At 42.4% G+C, this 21,795-nt stretch overlaps 7 non-coding genes across 7 annotated transcripts; all 7 read right to left on the reverse strand.

Moving 5' to 3' along the window:
* Positions 1-33: 33 nt before the first annotated feature.
* Positions 34-197, reverse strand: LOC147271902 (U1 spliceosomal RNA). The gene has a single exon (XR_015116975.1). It is a non-coding gene; the product is annotated as a U1 spliceosomal RNA (small nuclear RNA).
* A 542-nt stretch (positions 198-739) lies between these two features.
* On the reverse strand, positions 740-930 carry LOC147271903 (U2 spliceosomal RNA). The gene has a single exon (XR_015116443.1). It is a non-coding gene; the product is annotated as a U2 spliceosomal RNA (small nuclear RNA).
* Positions 931-1,516: 586 nt separating this feature from the next.
* LOC147271904 (U1 spliceosomal RNA) lies at positions 1,517-1,680 on the reverse strand. The gene has a single exon (XR_015116872.1). It is a non-coding gene; the product is annotated as a U1 spliceosomal RNA (small nuclear RNA).
* A 542-nt stretch (positions 1,681-2,222) lies between these two features.
* Positions 2,223-2,413, reverse strand: LOC147271905 (U2 spliceosomal RNA). Its single transcript, XR_015116436.1, has one exon. It is a non-coding gene; the product is annotated as a U2 spliceosomal RNA (small nuclear RNA).
* Positions 2,414-2,999: 586 nt separating this feature from the next.
* Positions 3,000-3,163, reverse strand: LOC147271906 (U1 spliceosomal RNA). Its single transcript, XR_015116985.1, has one exon. It is a non-coding gene; the product is annotated as a U1 spliceosomal RNA (small nuclear RNA).
* Positions 3,164-3,705: 542 nt separating this feature from the next.
* Positions 3,706-3,896, reverse strand: LOC147271907 (U2 spliceosomal RNA). Its single transcript, XR_015117381.1, has one exon. It is a non-coding gene; the product is annotated as a U2 spliceosomal RNA (small nuclear RNA).
* A 586-nt stretch (positions 3,897-4,482) lies between these two features.
* LOC147271908 (U1 spliceosomal RNA) lies at positions 4,483-4,646 on the reverse strand. Its single transcript, XR_015116976.1, has one exon. It is a non-coding gene; the product is annotated as a U1 spliceosomal RNA (small nuclear RNA).
* Positions 4,647-21,795: the final 17,149 nt, after the last annotated feature.

The raw sequence follows: 21,795 nt of genomic DNA on the forward strand, positions 1-21,795 counted from the left end.
TTTCTTTCTTTCTTTCCTTTTTTCACACGATCACAGGGGAGAGCGCGGACGCAGTCCCCCACTGTCAGACATTTTGCAGTTGAGATTCCCACATTTGGGGAATTCACCAGGGTCAGCACAGCCCCAGTGCAATGGCTGAGCCTCACCCGGGGAGAACCACCTTGCTGATCATGGTATCTCCCCTGCCAGGTAAGTATGACTCGCTGAGCTTAGGAACAGACATGAGCTCCAGGGACACAGCCTTCTGACTGACAGGCAGGGAGGCCGACACAGCGCCTGATCTTTCCTACCTTGTGCCAATCTGCCGCGTGCGCAGCCCCCTTTGTTTCTCACAAGGATGCCGGATGTCGGATATCCCAAGCCCGGGAAGCTCAGGCACATTGAAGGTTCAGGTCTTTCAGAGTGCATTCCAAAGCCTTTTGGGAAAGGCTCCGAGAGCAGTGCCGTCAGCGGACCTCCATCCTTATCTGGAGTGCAAACCGAGCCACAACTTGACGCCCAGCGGCAGCGCGGGCAGAAATCCAGCCCCGGCCTCATGTGCAGCACTCGAGAGTTGGCCTGAAGAGCACGGGATTTGCTCCTGACAAAAGGGGAGGGGCCCGCACTGTTCCTGGAAGGCCATTGCGGCCGCAGGCTGAGGAAAAGCTGCAGTGCAGGAGGAGAACCCTGGTCCTGTTTTGGGTGGAGCAGGTGAGCGAGTGCCTGGCGGAGGCTTGTTTTACTTCCGACGAGAAATGCGGGGCATTGCACCACTCCTGGAAACACTGCAATACCAGGTTGATGCGAGGAAAGGACGGAGCAAGCTCCCGTTCCATCTCCCTGTTCCACAAAGCAATTTAATATATGGTTCGCGGATAGGGAACGTACCAGATATTAAACTGATAAGAACAGATACTACACTTGATCTTAGCCAAAAGGCCGAGAAGCGATGCCTGTCAGCCACCCGACGTGAGAGCCAGCACCCCCGGTACAGCCAATCCCGGCCGCGGCTGTGGGCAGGAACTGCAACATTTTGGGTGGCGACACAAAATGCAGTGCCATAAACACTACATCTGGCGCACTGGTTGTCCCCACTGCTATCCAAAGCAAAGGCAATCGGTGCCTTCACCCTGCTATGCTAGTGGGGCGACTCAAAGTAAAACAAAGCGGTGTTCAAAGCCACAAGCCAGCGACTCATCCTGGAGTCGGGGTTTTCCAAGTTGATCTCCTCCCACGCATGAATTCTCTGGTATCATTCCACTTACTGCGAAGACGAGCCGTGGATGTATTGTCCTGAGCCCAGGGCTTGTCAGATACCATGACCCTCAACTAAATGTGGCAGAAACCCTGCCCTCTTCTTTTAGGGCTGGAAGGTGTGAGAGATACTGGGAGCTCATCGAGGCTACGTCCTCCGCGGTCTCCTCAGGCTGGCCAGCACAAGAGGAGACCGCCAACTGGCCGGGACAGGCGGTCACCGTTGTTGTTGTTGCCGCCGTGGTCGGCCTTTCTTTCTTTCTTTCCTTTTTTCACACGATCACAGGGGAGAGCGCAGACGCAGTCCCCCACTGTCAGAAATTATGCAGTTGAGATTCCCACATTTGGGGAATTCACCAGGGTCAGCACAGCCCCAGTGCAATGGCTGAGCCTCACCCGGGGAGTACCACCTTGCTGATCATGGTATCTCCCCTGCCAGGTAAGTATGACTCGCTGAGCTTAGGAACAGACATGAGCTCCAGGGACACAGCCTTCTGACTGACAGGCAGGGAGGCCGACACAGCGCCTGATCTTTCCTACCTTGTGCCAATCTGCCGCGTGCGCAGCCCCCTTTGTTTCTCACAAGGATGCCGGATGTCGGATATCCCAAGCCCGGGAAGCTCAGGCACATTGAAGGTTCAGGTCTTTCAGAGTGCATTCCAAAGCCTTTTGGGAAAGGCTCCGAGAGCAGTGCCGTCAGCGGACCTCCATCCTTATCTGGAGTGCAAACGGAGCCACAACTTGACGCCCAGCGGCAGCGCGGGCGGAAATCCAGCCCCGGCCTCATGTGCAGCACTCGAGAGTTGGCCTGAAGAGCACGGGATTTGCTCCTGACAAAAGGGGAGGGGCCCGCACTGTTCCTGGAAGGCCATTGCGGCCGCAGGCTGAGGAAAAGCTGCAGTACAGGAGGAGAACCCTGGTCCGGCTTTGGGTGGAGCAGGTGAGCGAGTGCCTGGCGGAGGCTTGTTTTATTTCCGACGAGAAATGCGGGGCATTGCACCACTCCTGGAAACACTGCAATACCAGGTTGATGCGTGGAAAAGACGGAGCAAGCTCCCGTTCCATCTCCCTGTTCCAAAAAGCAATTTAATATATGGTTCCCAAATAGGGAACGTACCAGATACTAAACTGATAAGAACAGATACTACACTTCATCTTAGCCAAAAGGCCGAGAAGCGATGCCTGTCAGCCACCCGACGTGAGAGCCAGCACCCCCGGTACAGCCAATCCCGGCCGCGGCTGTGGGCAGGAACTGCAACATTTTGGGTGGCGAAACAAAATGCAGTGCCATAAACACTACATCTGGCGCACTGGTTGTCCCCACTGCTATCCAAAGCAAAGGCAATCGGTGCCTTCACCCTGCTATGCTAGTGGGGCGACTCAAAGTAAAACAAAGCGGTGTTCAAAGCCACAAGCCAGCGACTCATCCTGGAGTCGGGGTTTTCCAAGTTGATCTCCTCCCACGCATGAATTCTCTGGTATCATTCCACTTACTGCGAAGACGAGCCGTGGATGTATTGTCCTGAGCCCAGGGCTTGTCAGATACCATGACCCTCAACTAAATGTGGCAGAAACCCTGCCCTCTTCATTTAGGGCTGGAAGGTGTGAGAGATACTGGGAGCTCATCGAGGCTACGTCCTCCGCGGTCTCCTCAGGCTGGCCAGCACAAGAGGAGACCGCCAACTGGCCGGGACAGGCGGTCACCGTTGTTGTTGTTGCCGCCGTGGTCGGCCTTTCTTTCTTTCTTTCCTTTTTTCACACGATCACAGGGGAGAGCGCGGACGCAGTCCGCCACTGTCAGAAATTATGCAGTTGAGATTCCCACATTTGGGGAATTCACCAGGGTCAGCACAGCCCCAGTGCAATGGCTGAGCCTCACCCGGGGAGAACCACCTTGCTGATCATGGTATCTCCCCTGCCAGGTAAGTATGACTCGCTGAGCTTAGGAACAGACATGAGCTCCAGGGACACAGCCTTCTGACTGACAGGCAGGGAGGCCGACACAGCGCCTGATCTTTCCTACCTTGTGCCAATCTGCCGCGTGGGCAGCCCCCTTTGTTTCTCACAACGATGCCGGATGTCGGATATCCCAAGCCCGGGAAGCTCAGGCACATTGAAGGTTCAGGTCTTTCAGAGTGCATTCCAAAGCCTTTTGGGAAAGGCTCCGAGAGCAGTGCCGTCAGCGGACCTCCATCCTTATCTGGAGTGCAAACGGAGCCACAACTTGACGCCCAGCGGCAGCGCGGGCGGAAATCCAGCCCCGGCCTCATGTGCAGCACTCGAGAGTTGGCCTGAAGAGCACGGGATTTGCTCCTGACAAAAGGGGAGGGGCCCGCACTGTTCCTGGAAGGCCATTGCGGCCGCAGGCTGAGGAAAAGCTGCAGTGCAGGAGGAGAACCCTGGTCCGGCTTTGGGTGGAGCAGGTGAGCGAGTGCCTGGCGGAGGCTTGTTTTATTTCCGACGAGAAATGCGGGGCATTGCACCACTCCTGGAATCACTGCAATACCAGGTTGATGCGTGGAAAGGACGGAGCAAGCTCCCGTTCCATCTCCCTGTTCCAAAAAGCTATTTAATATATGGTTCCCGGATAGGGAACGTACCAGATATTAAACTGATAAGAACAGATACTACACTTGATCTTAGCCAAAAGGCTGAGAAGCGATGCCTGTCAGCCACCCGACGTGAGAGCCAGCACCCCCGGTACAGCCAATCCCGGCCGCGGCTGTGGGCAGGAACTGCAACATTTTGGGTGGCGAAACAAAATGCAGTGCCATAAACACTACATCTGGCGCACTGGTTGTCCCCACTGCTATCCAAAGCAAAGGCAATCGGTGCCTTCACCCTGCTATGCTAGTGGGGCGACTCAAAGTAAAACAAAGCGGTGTTCAAAGCCACAAGCCAGCGACTCATCCTGGAGTCGGGGTTTTCCAAGTTGATCTCCTCCCACGCATGAATTCTCTGGTATCATTCCACTTACTGCGAAGACGAGCCGTGGATGTATTGTCCTGAGCCCAGGGCTTGTCAGATACCATGACCCTCAACTAAATGTGGCAGAAACCCTGCCCTCTTCATTTAGGGCTGGAAGGTGTGAGAGATACTGGGAGCTCATCGAGGCTACGTCCTCCGCGGTCTCCTCAGGCTGGCCAGCACAAGAGGAGACCGCCAACTGGCCGGGACAGGCGGTCACCGTTGTTGTTGTTGCCGCCGTGGTCAGCCTTTCTTTCTTTCTTTCCTTTTTTCACACGATCACAGGGGAGAGCGCGGACGCAGTCCCCCACTGTCAGACATTTTGCAGTTGAGATTCCCACATTTGGGGAATTCACCAGGGTCAGCACAGCCCCAGTGCAATGGCTGAGCCTCACCCGGGGAGAACCACCTTGCTGATCATGGTATCTCCCCTGCCAGGTAAGTATGACTCGCTGAGCTTAGGAACAGACATGAGCTCCAGGGACACAGCCTTCTGACTGACAGGCAGGGAGGCCGACACAGCGCCTGATCTTTCCTACCTTGTGCCAATCTGCCGCGTGCGCAGCCCCCTTTGTTTCTCACAACGATGCCGGATGTCGGATATCCCAAGCCCGGGAAGCTCGACCGATGCCGTTTTCAAGGCTCACCTTGTCGCTCGGTGAACCAGCGTGGCCTCGAGCCGCATTAGAATTGCTAATGAACTCAAAATGATGCTAAAAGTAATGTTGTGAAAGTTTTGAATAACCTCAAAGTAATGCTGACAGTCATGTAGTAAGAGTTTCTATGAACTTCAAAATAATGCGACAATGATGTCGGAAGAATTGCTAATAATCTCAAAATAATGCGACAGTGATGTCGGAAGAAATGCTAATGAACTCAAAATGATGCTGACGGTAATTTTGGAAAAGTTGAAACTAACCTCAAATTGATAATACAGTGATGTCGTAAGAATTGCTAATGAACTCAAAATGATGCTAACAGTAATGTAGTGATAGTTGCTAATAAACTCAGTGATGCTTACAGTAATGTAGTAAGTGTTTCAAACAACCTCAAAGTGATGCTGACAGTCATGTAGTAAGAGTTGCTACTAACCTCAAAATAATGCAACAGTAATGTAGTAAGAATTGCTAATGAACTCAAAATGATGCTGACAGTAATCTAGTGAGAGCTGCTAATAACCTCAAAATGATTCTGACAGTAATGTAGTGAGAGCTGCTAATAACGTCAAAATAATGCAACAGTAAAGTAGAAAGAGTTGCTACGAACCTCAAAATAATGCGATAGTGATGTCGGAAGAATTGCTAATGATCTCAAAATGATGCGACAGTGATGTAGTAAGAATTGCTAATGAACTCAAAATGATGCTAACAGTAATGGAGTGAAAGTTTTGAATAACCTAAAAGTGATGCTGACAGTAATGTAGTAAAAGTTGCTACGAACCTCAAAATATTGCGACAGTGATGTCGGAAGAATTGCTAATGAACTCAAAATGATGTTAACAGTAATGTAGTGATAGTTGCTAATTAACTCAGTGATGCTTAAAGTAATTAGTCAGTGTTTTGAACAACCTCAAAGTGATGCTGACAGTCAGTTAGAAAGAGTTGCTTAAAATAATGCAACAATAATGTAGTAAGAGTTGCTAACAACCTCAAAATAATGCGACAGTGATGTCAGAAGAATTGGTAATAACCTCAAAATGATGCTGAAAGTGATGTCGGAAGAATTGCTAATGAACTTAAAATGATGCTAACTGTAATGTAGTGATAGTTGCTAATCAACTCAGTGATGCTTACAGCAATGTAGTAAGTGTTTCGAATAACCTCAAAGTGATGCTGACAGTCATGTAGTAAGAGTTGCTACGAAACTCAAAATAATGCTACTGTGATGTCGTAAGAATTGCTAATAAACTCAAAATGATACTAACAGTAATGTAGTGAAAGTTTCGAATAACCTCAAAGTGATGCTGACAGTCATGTGGTTAGAGCTGCGAGTAACCTAAAAATGATGATGACAGTGATGTCGTAAGAATTGCTATTGAACTCAAAACGATGCTAACAGTCACGTGGTGATGGATGCTAATAAACTCAGTGATGCTGACAGTAATGTAGTAATAGTTGCTAATAACCTCAAAATGATGCGACAGTGATGTCGTAAGAATTGCTAATGAACTCAAAATGATGCGACAGTGATGTTGTAAGAATTGCTAATGAACTCAAAATGATGCTGACGGTAATCTAGTAAGAGTTGCTAAAAAACTCAAAATAATGCGAAAGTGATGTCGTAAGAATTGCTAATAAACTCAAAATAATACTGACATTATTGTAGTAATAGTTGCTACGAACCTCAAAATGATGCTACCGTGATGTTCTAAGGATTGCTAACAAACTGAAAGTGATGCTGACAGTAATGTAGTGAAAGTTTCGAATAACCTCAAAGTGATGCTGACAGTCTTGTAGTAATATTTGCTACGAACCTCAAAACGATGCTACAGTGATGTAATTAAAGTTACTAATGATCTCAAAATGATGCTGAGAGTGATGTCGTAAGATTTGCGAATAACCTCAAAAAATGCTACAGTGATGTAGGAAGAGTTGCTAACGACCTCAAAAACAATGCTACAGGGATGTAGGAAGAGTTGCTAATAACCTCAAAATAATGCGACAGAGATGTCGTAAGAATTGCTAATGAAATCAAAATAATGCTAACAGTAATGCAGTGAAAGATTCGAATAACCTCAATGATAATAATGAACTCAAAATGATGCTGACAGTGATGTAATGAGGGTATCTACTAATTTCAAAAAGATGCGAAAGTGATGTCATGAGAGTTGCTTCTAACCTAATAAATGATGCGAAAGTGATGTGGTGAGAGTTGCTACTATCCTCAAAATGATGCACCAGTGATGTACTGAGAGTTGCTGAAAACCTTAAAATGATGCTGACAGTCATGTAGTGAGAGTTGCTACTATCCTCCAAATGATGCTACAGTGATGTAGTGAGAGTTTCGATGAACCTCAAAATGATGCTCCAGTGATGTACTGAGAGTTGCTTAAAATCTCAAAATAATGCGACAGTGATGTGGTGAGATTTGCTTCTGTCACGACCCGGCTCAGAAATCGTGACATCGAAGGAGGGAGACGCAGACTAAACGTGAAACACAACTAATAATTTATTATTAGTAACGCAAAATCAACACAAGGCAAACCATAACGTACAGTGGAGTGTGGTTATCAGTAGTGTCAGTGGTGAGTGCGAGTGTGTGCATGAGTGTACAGGGGGTGTATGTGTGCGGTGTGATGGATGCAGAGAACTAAACAAGACATAACTCAAGAAACACAACCATCGCTCCGACGTGGGCCAGGAGGAGTGAGCGAGAGACAACCGGCCAGGTTGATCGCCTGCTTTATAGCTGGGAGACGCCGGGCCCAGGTGCTCCCAATTAGTCAGCAGCTCCGCCCCATGAAGCTCGAACCTGAGAAGGGAAGGAAGTCAAAAATAATGCAACGCCCCCATGCCCGTGACCATGGGGACGTGACACTACGAACCTCAATATGATGCTCCAGTAATGTAGTGAGAGTTGCTACTAATCTAAGAAATGATGCTCCAGTGATGTAAAAAGAATTGCTACAAACCTAAGAAATGATGCAACAGTGATTTAGTGAGAGTTGCTTAAAACCTCAAAATGATGCTACAGTGATGTAGTGAGAGTTGCTACGAAGCTCAAAATGATGCTACAGTGATGTCGTAAGAGTTGCTAAAAATCTCAAAATGATGCTTCAGTGATGTTGTGAGAGTTGCTAAAAACCTCAAAATGATGCTCCAGTGATGTAGTGAGAGTTGCTTCAAACCTTAAAATGATGCTGACAGTCATGAAGTGAGAGTTGCTACTTTCCTCAAAATGATGCTACAGTGATGTAGTAAGAGTTGCTAAAAATCTCAAAATGATTCTTCAGTGATGTGGTGAGAGTTGCTAAAAACCTCAAAATGATGCTACAGTAATGTAGTGAGAGTTGCTTAAAACCTCAAAATGATGCTGACAGTAATGTAGTGAGAGCTGCTACGAACCTCAAAATGATGCTACAGTGATGTGGTGAGAGTTGCGAAAAACCTCAAAATGATGCTACAGTAATGTAGTGAGAGTTGCTACGAACCTCAAAATGATGCTAACAGTAATGTAGTGAGAGTTGCTACGAACCTCAAAATGATGCTACAGTGATGTGGTGAGAGTTGCGAAAAACCTCAAAATGATGCTACAGTGATGTAGTGAGAGTTGCTACTAACCTCAAAATGATGCTACAGTTATGTAGTGAGAGTTGCTTAAAATCTATGAATGATGCTACAGTGATGTGGTGAGAGTTGCTTGAAACCTTAAAATGATGCTGACAGTCATTTAGTGAGAGTTGCTACTTTCCTCCAAATGATGCTACAGTGATGTAGTGAGAGTTGCTACTATCCTCAAAATGATGCTACAGTTATGTAGTGAGAGTTGCTAAAAATCTCAAAATGATGCTTCAGTGATGTAGTGAGAGTTGCTACTTATCTCAAAATAATGCTACAGTGATGTAGTGAGAGTTGCTAAAACCCTAAAAATGATACTGACAGTAGTGTAGTGACAGTTTCTGCTTAACTCAAAATAAAGCTACAGTAATGTAGTGAGAGTTGCTACAAACCTCAAAATGATGCCAAAGTGATGTCATGAGAGCTACTACGAACCTCAAAATGATGCTAAAGTCATTTAGTGAGAGTTGCTAAAAACCTAAAAATGATACTGACAGTAATGTAGTGTGAGTTTCTGTTAACTCAAAATAATGCTACAGTGATGTCGTGAGAGTTGCTACCAACCTCAAAATGATGCTGATAGTGATGTAGTGAGAGTTGCTAAAAATCTCAAAATGATGCTATCAGTAATGTTGTGACAGTTGCTAAAAACCTCAAACTGATGCTACAGTGATGTAGTGAGAGTTGCTACTAATCTCAAAATGATGCTGACACTCATGAAGTGGGAGTTTCAAAAATCCTCAAAATGATGCTACAGTGATGTAGTGAGAGTTGCTACGATGCTCAAATGATGCTACAGTGATGTAATAAGAATTGCCACTAACCAAACAAATGATGCTACAGTGATGTAGTGAGAGTTGCGAAAAACCTCAAAATGATGCCACAATAATGTAGTGAGAGTTGCGACTAACCTCAAAATGATGCTGATAGTGATGTCATGAGAGTTGCTTCGAACCTCAAAATGATGCTGAAGTGATGTAATGAGACTTGCTACTAACCTAAGAAAGGATGCTACAGTGATGTGCTGAGAGTTCTACGAACCTCAAAATGATGCTGACAGTAATGTAGTGAGAATTGCTACGAACCTTTAAATGATTCGACAGTGGTGTAGTAAGAGTTACTACTATCCTCAAAATGATGCTTCAGTGATGTAGTAAGAGTTGCTACTACCCTAAGAAATGATGCTCCAGTGATGTGGTGAGAGTTGCGAAAAACCTCAAAATGATGCTGACAGTAATGTAGTGAGAGTTTCTGCTAAACTCAAAATAAGGCTACAGTGATGTAGTGAGAGTTTCAACTATTCTCAAAATGATTCTTCAGTGATGTAGTGAGAGTTGCTACTAACCTCAAAATGATGTTACACTGATGTGGTGAGAGTTCTACGAACCTCAAAATGATGCTCAAGTGATGTAATGACAGTTGCTACGAACCTCAAAATGATGCTAACAGTAATGTAGTGAGAGTTGCTACGAACCTCAAAATGATGCTACAGTGATGTGGTGAGAGTTGCGAAAAACCTCAAAATGATGCTGACAGTAATGTAGTGAGAGTTGCTACTAACCTCAAAATGATGCTACAGTTATGTAGTGAGAGTTGCTTAAAATCTATGAATGATGCTACAGTGATGTGGTGAGAGTTGCTTGAAACCTTAAAATGATGCTGACAGTCATTTAGTGAGAGTTGCTACTATCCTCCAAATGATGCTACAGTGATGTAGTGAGAGTTGCTACTATCCTCAAAATGATTCTACAGTTATGCAGTGAGAGTTGCTAAAAATCTCAAAATGATGCTTCAGTGATGTAGTGAGAGTTGCTACTTATCTCAAAATAATGCTACAGTGATGTAGTGAGAGTTGCTAAAACCCTAAAAATGATACTGACAGTAGTGTAGTGACAGTTTCTGCTTAACTCAAAATAAAGCTACAGTAATGTAGTGAGAGTTGCTACAAACCTCAAAATGATGCCAAAGTGATGTCATGAGAGCTACTACGAACCTCAAAATGATGCTAAAGTCATTTAGTGAGAGTTGCTAAAAACCTAAAAATGATACTGACAGTAATGTAGTGTGAGTTTCTGTTAACTCAAAATAATGCTACAGTGATGTAGTGAGAGTTGCTACCAACCTCAAAATGATGCTGATAGTGATGTAGTGAGAGTTGCTAAAAATCTCAAAATGATGCTATCAGTAATGTTGTGACAGTTGCTAAAAACCTCAAACTGATGCTACAGTGATGTAGTGAGAGTTGCTACTAATCTCCAAATGATGCTGACACTCATGAAGTGGGAGTTTCAAAAATCCTCAAAATGATGCTACAGTGATGTAGTGAGAGTTGCTACGATGCTCAAATGATGCTACAGTGATGTAATAAGAATTGCCACTAATCAAACAAATGATGCTACAGTGATGTAGTGAGAGTTGCGAAAAACCTCAAAATGATGCCACAATAATGTAGTGAGAGTTGCGACTAACCTCAAAATGATGCTGATAGTGATGTCATGAGAGTTGCTACGAACCTCAAAATGATGCTGAAGTGATGTAATGAGACTTGCTACTAACCTAAGAAAGGATGCTACAGTGATGTGGTGAGAGTTCTACGAACCTCAAAATGATGCTGACAGTAATGTAGTGAGAATTGCTACGAACCTTTAAATGATTCGACAGTGGTGTAGTAAGAGTTACTACTATCCTCAAAATGATGCTTCAGTGATGTAGTAAGAGTTGCTACTACCCTAAGAAATGATGCTCCAGTGATGTGGTGAGAGTTGCTAAAAACCTCAAAATGATGCTGACAGTAATGTAGTGAGAGTTTCTGCTAAACTCAAAATAAGGCTACAGTGATGTAGTGAGAGTTTCAACTATTCTCAAAATGATTCTTCAGTGATGTAGTGAGAGTTGCTACTAACCTCAAAATGATGTTACACTGATGTGGTGAGAGTTCTACGAACCTCAAAATGATGCTCAAGTGATGTAATGACAGTTGCTACTAATTTAAAAATGATGCTAAAGTGATGTCATGAGAGTTGCTACGAACCTCAAAATGATGCTGAAGTGATGTAATGAGACTTGCTACTAACCTAAGAAAGGATGCTACAGTGATGTGGTGAGAGTTCTACGAACCTCAAAATGATGCTGACAGTAATGTAGTGAGAATTGCTACGAACCTTTAAATGATTCGACAGTGGTGTAGTAAGAGTTACTACTATCCTCAAAATGATGCTTCAGTGATGTAGTAAGAGTTGCTACTACCCTAAGAAATGATGCTCCAGTGATGTGGTGAGAGTTGCTAAAAACCTCAAAATGATGCTGACAGTAATGTAGTGAGAGTTTCTGCTAAACTCAAAATAAGGCTACAGTGATGTAGTGAGAGTTTCAACTATTCTCAAAATGATTCTTCAGTGATGTAGTGAGAGTTGCTACTAACCTCAAAATGATGTTACACTGATGTGGTGAGAGTTCTACGAACCTCAAAATGATGCTCAAGTGATGTAATGACAGTTGCTACTAATTTAAAAATGATGCTAAAGTGATGTAATGAGAGTGGCTACTTACTTAAGAAATGATTCTACAGTGATGTGGTGAGAGTTGCTACGAACCTAAAAAATGATGCTACAGTCATGTAGTGAGAGTTGCTAAAAACCTCAAAATGATGCTGACAGTGATGTAATGAGAGTTGCTACTAACCTAAGAAATGATGCCACAGTGATGGGGTGAGAGTTGCGACTAATCTCAAAATGATGCTAAAGTGATGCAGTAAGAGTTGCTTAAAACCTTAAAATGATGCTGACAGTCATGTAGTGAGAGTTGCTTAAAATCTCAAAATGATGCGACAGTGATGTGGTGAGAGTTGCTACTATCCTTCAAATGATGCTACAATGATGTAGTTAGAGTTGCTTAAAATCTCAAAATGATGTGACAGTGATGTGGTAATAGTTTCAAAAAACTCAAAATGATGCTCCAGTGATGTAGTCAGAGTTGCTACGAACCTCAAAATGATGCTGACAGTCATGAAGTGAGATTTGCTACTATCCTCAAAATGATGCTACAGTGATGTGGTGAGAATTGCTAAAAATCTCATAATGATGCGAAAGTGATGTGATGAGAGTTGCTCAAAACCTCAAATGATGCTGTCAGTAATGTAGTGAGAGTTGCTACGAACCTCAAAATGATGCTCCAGTGATGTAGTGAGAGTTGCTACGAACCTCAAAATGATGCTACAGTAATGTAGTAGGAGTTACAAAAAATCTAAAGATGATGCTGAAGTGATGGGGGGAGAGTTGCTAAAATCCTCAAAATGATGCTACAGGATGTAGTGAGAGTTGCTACGAAGCTCAAAATGATGCAACAGTAATGTGGTGAGAGTTGCTTAAAACCTCAAAATGATGCTACAGTAATGTGGTGAGAGTTGCTTAAAACCTCAAAATGATGCTACAGTGATGTAGTGAGAGTTGCTACGGACCTGAAAATGATGCTCCAGTGATGCAGTAAGAGTTGCTTAAAACCTCAAAATGATTCTACAGTGATGTGGTGAGAGTTTCTTAAAATCTCAAAATGATGTGACAGTGATGTGGTAAGAGTTGCGAAAGACCTCAAAATGATGCTGACAGTAATGTGGTGAGAGTTGCTAAAAATCTCAAAATGACGCTAAAGTGATATAGTGAGAGTTGCTACGAACCTCAAAATGATGCTCCAGTGATGTGGTGAGAGTTGCTACTATCCTCCAAATGATGCGACAGTGATGTAGTGAGAGTTGCTTAACATCTCAAATGATGCAACAGTGATGTAGAGAGAGTTGCTACGATCCTCAAAATGATGCTACAGTAATGTATTAGGTTGCTAAAACCTCAAAATGATGCTACAGTGATGTAGTGAGAGTTGCTACGAACGTCAAAATGATGCTCTAGTGATGTGGTAAGAGTTGCTAAAAATCTCAAAATGATGCTAAAGTGATGTGGTGAGAGTTGCTAAAATCCTCAAAATGATGCTACAGTGATGTAGTGAGAGTTGCCACGAACCTCAAAATGATGCACCAGTAATGTAGTGAGAGTTGCTCCGAACCTAAAAATGATGCGACAGTAATGTGGTAAGAGTTGCTAAAAATCTCAAAATGATGCTAAAGTGATGTGGTGAGAGTTGAAAAAAAAAATCAAAATGATGCTGTCAGTAATGTAGTGAGAGTTGCTACGACCCTCAAAATGATGCTACAGTGATGTAGTGAGAGTTGCTAAAAACCTCAAAATGATGCTACAGTGATACAGTGAGAGTTGCTACTCATCGAAGAAATGATGCTAAAGTGATGTAGTGAGAGTTGCTTCAAATCTCAAAATGATGCTACAGTGATGTGGTGAGAGTTTCTTAAAATCTTAAAATGATGCGACAGTGATATGGTGAGAGTTGCTACGAACCTCAAAATGATGCTCCAGTGATGTGGTGAGAGTTGCTTCTATCCTCCAAATGATGCTACAGTGATGTAGTGAGAGTTGCTTAAAATCTCAAATGATGCTACAGTGATGTAGTGAGAGTTGCTACGGACCTCAAAATGATGCTCCAGTGATGCAGTAAGAGTTGCTTAAAACCTCAAAATGATGCTGATAGTAATGTAGTGAGAGTTGTTAAGAACCTCAAAATGATGCTACAGTGATGTAGAGAGAGTTGCTATGATCCTCAAAATGATGCTACAGTAATGTATTAGGTTGCTAAAAACCTCAAAATGATGCTACAGTGATGTAGTGAGAGTTGCTACGATCCTCAAAATGATGCTACAGTAATGTATTCGGTTGACTAAAAACCTCAAAATGATGCTCCAGTGATGCAGTAAGAGTTGCTTAAAACCTTTAAAAATGATGCTGACAGTCATGTAGTGACAGTTGCTACTATCCTCCAAATGATGCTACAGTGATGTCGTGACAGTTGCTAAAAATCTCAAAATGATGTGACAGTGATGTGGTAATAGTTTCAAAAAACTCAAAATGATGCTCCAGTGATGTAGTAAGAGTTGCTACGAACCTCAAAATGATGCTGACAGTCATGAAGTGAGATTTGCTACTATCCTCAAAATGATGCTACAGTGATGTAGGAAGAGTTGCTAAAAACCTCAAAATGATGCTGCAGTGATGTAGTGAGAGTTGCTACTAATCTCAAAATGATCCTCCAGTGATGCAGTAAGAGTTGCTTTAAACCTTAAAATGATGCCACAGTGATGTGGTGAGAGTTGCTATTAACCTAAAAAATGATGCTACAGTCATGTAGTGAGAGTTGCTAAAAACCTCAAAATGATGCTGACAGTGATGTAATGAGAGTTGCTACTAACCTAAGAAATGATGCCACAGTGATGGGGTGAGAGTTGCTACTAATCTCAAAATGATGCTAAAGTGATGTAACGAGAGTTGCTACTAACCTAAGAAATGATGCTACAGTGATGTGGTGAGAGTTGCTACAAACCTAAGAAATGATGCCACAGTGATGTAGTGATAGTTGCTAAAAACCTCAAAATGAGGCTCCAGTGATGTCGTGAGAGTTGCTACTATCCTCAAAATGATGCTAAAGTTATATGGTGAGAGTTGCTACTAATCTCAAAATGATGCTGAAAGTGATGTCGTGAGAGTTTCTACGAACCTCAAAATGATGCTACAGTGATGTGGTGAGAGTTGCTACAAACCTAAGAAATGATGCCACTGTGATGTAGTGATACTTGCTACTAATCTCAAAATGATGCGAAAGTGATGTTGTGAGAGTTGCTATGTACCTAAGAAATGATGCTACTGTGATGTGGTGAGAATTGTTACCGACCTCAAAATGATGCTAGAGTGATGTTGTGAGAGTTGCTACTAATCTCAAAATGATGCTAAAGTGATGTTGTGAAAGTTGCTATGTACCTAAGAAATGATGCTACAGTGATGTGGTGAGAGTTGTTACCGACCTCAAAATGATGCAAGAGTGATGTCGTGAGAGTTGCTCCTAACCTAAAAATGATGCTTACAGTGATGTCGTGAGAGTTGCTACTATCCTCAAAATGATGCTGAAAGTGATGAAGTGAGAGTTGGTACAAACCTCAAAATGATGGTGACAGTCATGTAGTGAGAGTTGCTAGGAACCTCAAAATGATGCTACAGTAATGTGGTGAGAGTTGCTTAAAACCTCAAAATGATGCGACAGTGATGTAGTGAGAGTTGCTACGGACCTGAAAATGATGCTCCAGTGATGCAGTAAGAGTTGCTTAAAACCTCAAAATGATGCTACAGTGATGTGGTGAGAGTTGCTACTATCCTCCAAATGATGCTACAGTGATGTAGTGAGAGTTGCTTAAAATCTCAAATGATGCAACAGTGATGTAGTGAGAGTTGCTACGATCCTCAAAATGATGCTACAGTAATGTCTTAGGTTGCTAAAACCTCAAAATGATGCTACAGTGATGTAGTGAGAGTTGCTACGAACGTCAAAATGATGCTCCAGTGATACAGTGAGAGTTGCTACTCATCGAAGAAATGATGCTAAAGTGATGTAGTGAGAGTTGCTTCAAATCTCAAAATGATGCTACAGTGATGTGGTGAGAGTTTCTTAAAATCTTAAAATGATGCGACAGTGATATGGTGAGAGTTGCTACGAACCTCAAAATGATGCTCCAGTGATGTGGTGAGAGTTGCTTCTATCCTCCAAATGATGCTACAGTGATGTAGTGAGAGTTGCTTAAAATCTCAAATGATGCTACAGTGATGTAGTGAGAGTTGCTACGGACCTCAAAATGATGCTCCAGTGATGCAGTAAGAGTTGCTTAAAACCTCAAAATGATGCTGATAGTAATGTAGTGAGAGTTGTTAAGAACCTCAAAATGATGCTACAGTGATGTAGAGAGAGTTGCTATGATCCTCAAAATGATGCTACAGTAATGTATTAGGTTGCTAAAAACCTCAAAATGATGCTACAGTGATGTAGTGAGAGTTGCTACGATCCTCAAAATGATGCTACAGTAATGTATTCGGTTGACTAAAAACCTCAAAATGATGCTCCAGTGATGCAGTAAGAGTTGCTTAAAACCTTTAAAAATGATGCTGACAGTCATGTAGTGACAGTTGCTACTATCCTCCAAATGATGCTACAGTGATGTCGTGACAGTTGCTAAAAATCTCAAAATGATGTGACAGTGATGTGGTAATAGTTTCAAAAAACTCAAAATGATGCTCCAGTGATGTAGTAAGAGTTGCTACGAACCTCAAAATGATGCTGACAGTCATGAAGTGAGATTTGCTACTATCCTCAAAATGATGCTACAGTGATGTAGGAAGAGTTGCTAAAAACCTCAAAATGATGCTGCAGTGATGTAGTGAGAGTTGCTACTAATCTCAAAATGATCCTCCAGTGATGCAGTAAGAGTTGCTTTAAACCTTAAAATGATGCCACAGTGATGTGGTGAGAGTTGCTATTAACCTAAAAAATGATGCTACAGTCATGTAGTGAGAGTTGCTAAAAACCTCAAAATGATGCTGACAGTGATGTAATGAGAGTTGCTACTAACCTAAGAAATGATGCCACAGTGATGGGGTGAGAGTTGCTACTAATCTCAAAATGATGCTAAAGTGATGTAACGAGAGTTGCTACTAACCTAAGAAATGATGCTACAGTGATGTGGTGAGAGTTGCTACAAACCTAAGAAATGATGCCACAGTGATGTAGTGATAGTTGCTAAAAACCTCAAAATGAGGCTCCAGTGATGTCGTGAGAGTTGCTACTATCCTCAAAATGATGCTAAAGTTATATGGTGAGAGTTGCTACTAATCTCAAAATGATGCTGAAAGTGATGTCGTGAGAGTTTCTACGAACCTCAAAATGATGCTACAGTGATGTGGTGAGAGTTGCTACAAACCTAAGAAATGATGCCACTGTGATGTAGTGATACTTGCTACTAATCTCAAAATGATGCGAAAGTGATGTTGTGAGAGTTGCTATGTACCTAAGAAATGATGCTACTGTGATGTGGTGAGAATTGTTACCGACCTCAAAATGATGCTAGAGTGATGTTGTGAGAGTTGCTACTAATCTCAAAATGATGCTAAAGTGATGTTGTGAAAGTTGCTATGTACCTAAGAAATGATGCTACAGTGATGTGGTGAGAGTTGTTACCGACCTCAAAATGATGCAAGAGTGATGTCGTGAGAGTTGCTCCTAACCTAAAAATGATGCTTACAGTGATGTCGTGAGAGTTGCTACTATCCTCAAAATGATGCTGAAAGTGATGAAGTGAGAGTTGGTACAAACCTCAAAATGATGGTGACAGTCATGTAGTGAGAGTTGCTAGGAACCTCAAAATGATGCTACAGTAATGTGGTGAGAGTTGCTTAAAACCTCAAAATGATGCGACAGTGATGTAGTGAGAGTTGCTACGGACCTGAAAATGATGCTCCAGTGATGCAGTAAGAGTTGCTTAAAACCTCAAAATGATGCTACAGTGATGTGGTGAGAGTTGCTACTATCCTCCAAATGATGCTACAGTGATGTAGTGAGAGTTGCTTAAAATCTCAAATGATGCAACAGTGATGTAGTGAGAGTTGCTACGATCCTCAAAATGATGCTACAGTAATGTCTTAGGTTGCTAAAACCTCAAAATGATGCTACAGTGATGTAGTGAGAGTTGCTACGAACGTCAAAATGATTCTCCAGTGATGTAGTAAGAGTTGCTTAAAACCTTAAAATGATGCTGACAGTCATGTAGTGAGAGTTGCTACTATCCTCAAAATGATGCTAAAGTGATGTGATGAGAGTTGCTAAAAATCTCAAAATGATGCTGTAAGTAATGAAGTGAGACTTGCTACGAACCTCAATAATGCTACAGTAATGTTGTAAGTGTTGCTAAAAATCTCAAAATGATGCTAAAGTGATGTGGTGAGAGTTGCTAAAATCCTCAAAATGATGCTACAGTGATGTAGTGAGAGTTGCCACGAACCTCAAAATGATGCACCAGTAATGTAGTGAGAGTTGCTCCAAACCTCAAAATGATGCGACAGTCATGTGGAAAGAGTTGCTAAAAATCTCAAAATGATGCTAAAGTGATGTGGTGAGAGTTGAAAAAAAAATCAAAATGATGCTGTCAGTAATGTAGTGAGAGTTGCTACGACCCTCAAAATGATGCTACAGTGATGTAGTGAGAGTTGCTAAAAACCTCAAAATGATGCTACAGTGATACAGTGAGAGTTGCTACTCATCGAAGAAATGATGCTAAAGTGATGTAGTGAGAGTTGCTTCATATCTCAAAATGATGCTACAGTGATGTGGTGAGAGTTTCTTAAAATCTTAAAATGATGCGACACTGATATGGTGAGAGTTTCTACTATCCTCCAAATGATGCTACAGTGATGTAGTGAGAGTTGCTTAAAATCTCAAATGATGCTACAGTGATGAAGTGAGAGTTGCTACGGACCTCAAAATGATGCTCCAGTGATGCAGTAAGAGTTGCTTAAAACCTCAAAATGATGCTGACAGTCATGTAGTGAGAGTTGTTAAGAACCTCAAAATGATGCTACAGTGATGTGGTGAGAGTTGATAGTAATTTCAAAATCATGCCAAAGTGATGTTATGAGAGTTGCTACTTACTTAAGAAATGATGCTACAGTGATGTGGTGAGAGTTGCTACGAACCTCAAAATGATGCTAAAGTAATGTGGTGAGAGTTGCTACGAACCTCAAAATGATTCTACAGTGATGTAGTAAGAGTTGCTTAAAACCTCAAAATGATGCTGACAGTCATGTAGTGAGAGTTGTTAAGAACCTCAAAATGATGCTACAGTGATGTGGTGAGAGTTGATAGTAATTTCAAAATCATGCCAAAGTGATGTAATGAGAGTTGCTACTTACTTAAGAAATGATGCTACAGTGATGTGGTGAGAGTTGCTACGAACCTCAAAATGATGCTAAAGTAATGTGGTGAGAGTTGCTACGAACCTCAAAATGATTCTACAGTGAGGTTGTGAGAGTTGCTACGATCCTCAAAATGATGCTACAGTAATGTATTAGGTTGCTAAAAACCTCAAAATGATGCTCCAGTGATGCAGTAAGAGTTGCTTAAAACCTTTAAAAATGATGCTGACAGTCATGTCGTGAGAGTTGCTACTATCCTCCAAATGATGCTACAGTGATGTCGTGAGAGTTGCTAAAAATCTCAAAATGATGTGACAGTGATGTAGGAAGAGTTGCTAAAAACCTCAAAATGATGCTGCAGTGATGTAGGAAGAGTTGCTAAAAACCTCAAAATGATGCTGCAGTGATGTAGTGACAGTTGCTTCTAATCTCAGAAATGATGCTAAAGTGATGTGGTGAGAGTTGCTAAAAATCTCAAAATGACGCTCCAGTGATGCAGTGAGAGTTGCTTAAAACCTTAAAATGATGCCACAGTGATGTGGTGAGAGTTGCTAAAAACCTCAAAATGATGCTGACAGTGATGTAATGAGAGTTGCTACTAACCTAAGAAATGATGCCACAGTGATGGGGTGAGAGTTACTACGAACCTCAAAATGATTCTACAGTGATGTAGTGAGAGTTGCTACTAATCTCAAAATGATGCTAAAGTGATGTAATGAGAGTTGCTACTAACCTAAGAAATGATTCTACAGTGATGTGGTGAGAGTTGCTACTAATCTCAAAATGATGCTGCAGTGATGTAATGAGAGTTGCTACTAACCTAAGAAATGATGCTACAGTGATGTGGTGAGAGTTGCTACTAACCTCAAAATGATGGTGACAGTCATGTAGTGAGACTTGCTGCTAACCTTAAAATGATGCTGACAGTGATGTCGTGAGAGTTTCTTTGAACCTCAAAATGATGCTACAGTGATGTAATGAGAGTTGCGACAAACCTAAGAAATGATGCCACAGTGATGTAGTGATAGTTGCTAAAAACCTCAAAATGAGGCTCCAGTGATGTCGTGAGAGTTGCTACTATCCTCAAAATGATGCTAAAGTTATATGGTGAGAGTTGCTACTAATCTCAAAATGATGCTGAAAGTGATGTCGTGAGAGTTTCTACGAACCTCAAAATGATGCTACAGTGATGTAATGAGAGTTGCTACAAACCTAAGAAATGATGCTACAGTGATGTGGTGAGAGTTGCTACTAATCTCAAAATGATGCTAAAGTGATGTTGTGAAAGTCGCTATGTACCTAAGAAATGATGCTCCAGTGATGTGGTGAGAGTTGTTACCGACCTCAAAATGATGCTAGAGTGATGTCGTGAGAGTTGCTACTAACCTAAAAATGATGCTTACAGTGATGTCGTTAGAGTTGCTACTATCCTCCAAAATGATGCTTCAGTAATGTAGTGAGAGTTGCTACTATCCTCAAAATGATGCTGAAAGTGATGAAGTGAGAGTTGCTACAAACCTCAAAAGGATGCTGACAGTGATATCGTGAGAGTTGCTAAAAACCTGAAAATGATGCTACAGTGATGTGGTGCAAGTTGCTACTAATCTCAAAATGATGCTACAGTAATGTAATGAGAGTTGCTACTTATTTCAAAATGAGGCTCCACTGATGTAATGAGAGTTGCTACTAACCTAAGAAATGATGCTACAGTAATGTAGTGAGAGTTACTACGAAATTAAAAATAATGGTGACAGTCATGTAGTGAGACTTGCTACTAACCTTAAAATGATGCTGACAGTGATGTCGTGAGAGTTTCTACGAACCTCAAAATGATGCTACAGTGATGTAATGAGAGTTGCTAGTAACCTAAAAATGAGGCTCCAGTGATGTCGTGAGAGTTGCTACTATCCTCAAAATGATGCTAAAGTAATATAGTGAGAGTTGCTACGAACCTAAAAATGATGCTACAGTGATGTAATGAGAGTTGCTACTAACCTAAGAAATGATGCTACAGTGATGTCGTGAGAGTTGCTACTAACCTGAAAATGATGGTGACCGTCATGTAGTGAGAGTTGCTAAAAACCTCAAAAGGATACTGACAGTAATGTAGTATCCTTGCTAAAAACCTGAAAATGATGCTGACAGTGATGTAATGAGAGTTGCTATGAACCTAAGAAATGATGCTACAGTGATGTGGTGAGAGTTGCTACTATCCTCCAAATGATGCTGACAGTCATGTGAGCTTCATCAAGACCCAGGCCTCTATTTGTGGTCATGCATCATTGTGGCTGACCAATGGTCCAACTTCATCAGTCAGTCAGTCAGAGACATTAGCATTTGTCGGCCTGGCCTGCTGCCAAAGACTAACACTGCTTTAGTTGATTTACCTGTGCAGCCATGTCACACTCCTCTCGGCCACCTCCAAGGTCAGACGTCAGGTTAAACCAGCCAATGGCGGAAGAATCACTCTCAGA

This window comes from Aulostomus chinensis, chromosome 1 (genome assembly GCF_037954235.1).
Source record: "Aulostomus chinensis isolate RoL2024-O1b breed Wild chromosome 1, RoL_Achi_v1.0, whole genome shotgun sequence".
In the NCBI taxonomy this organism is placed as follows: Eukaryota; Metazoa; Chordata; class Actinopteri; order Syngnathiformes; family Aulostomidae; genus Aulostomus; species Aulostomus chinensis.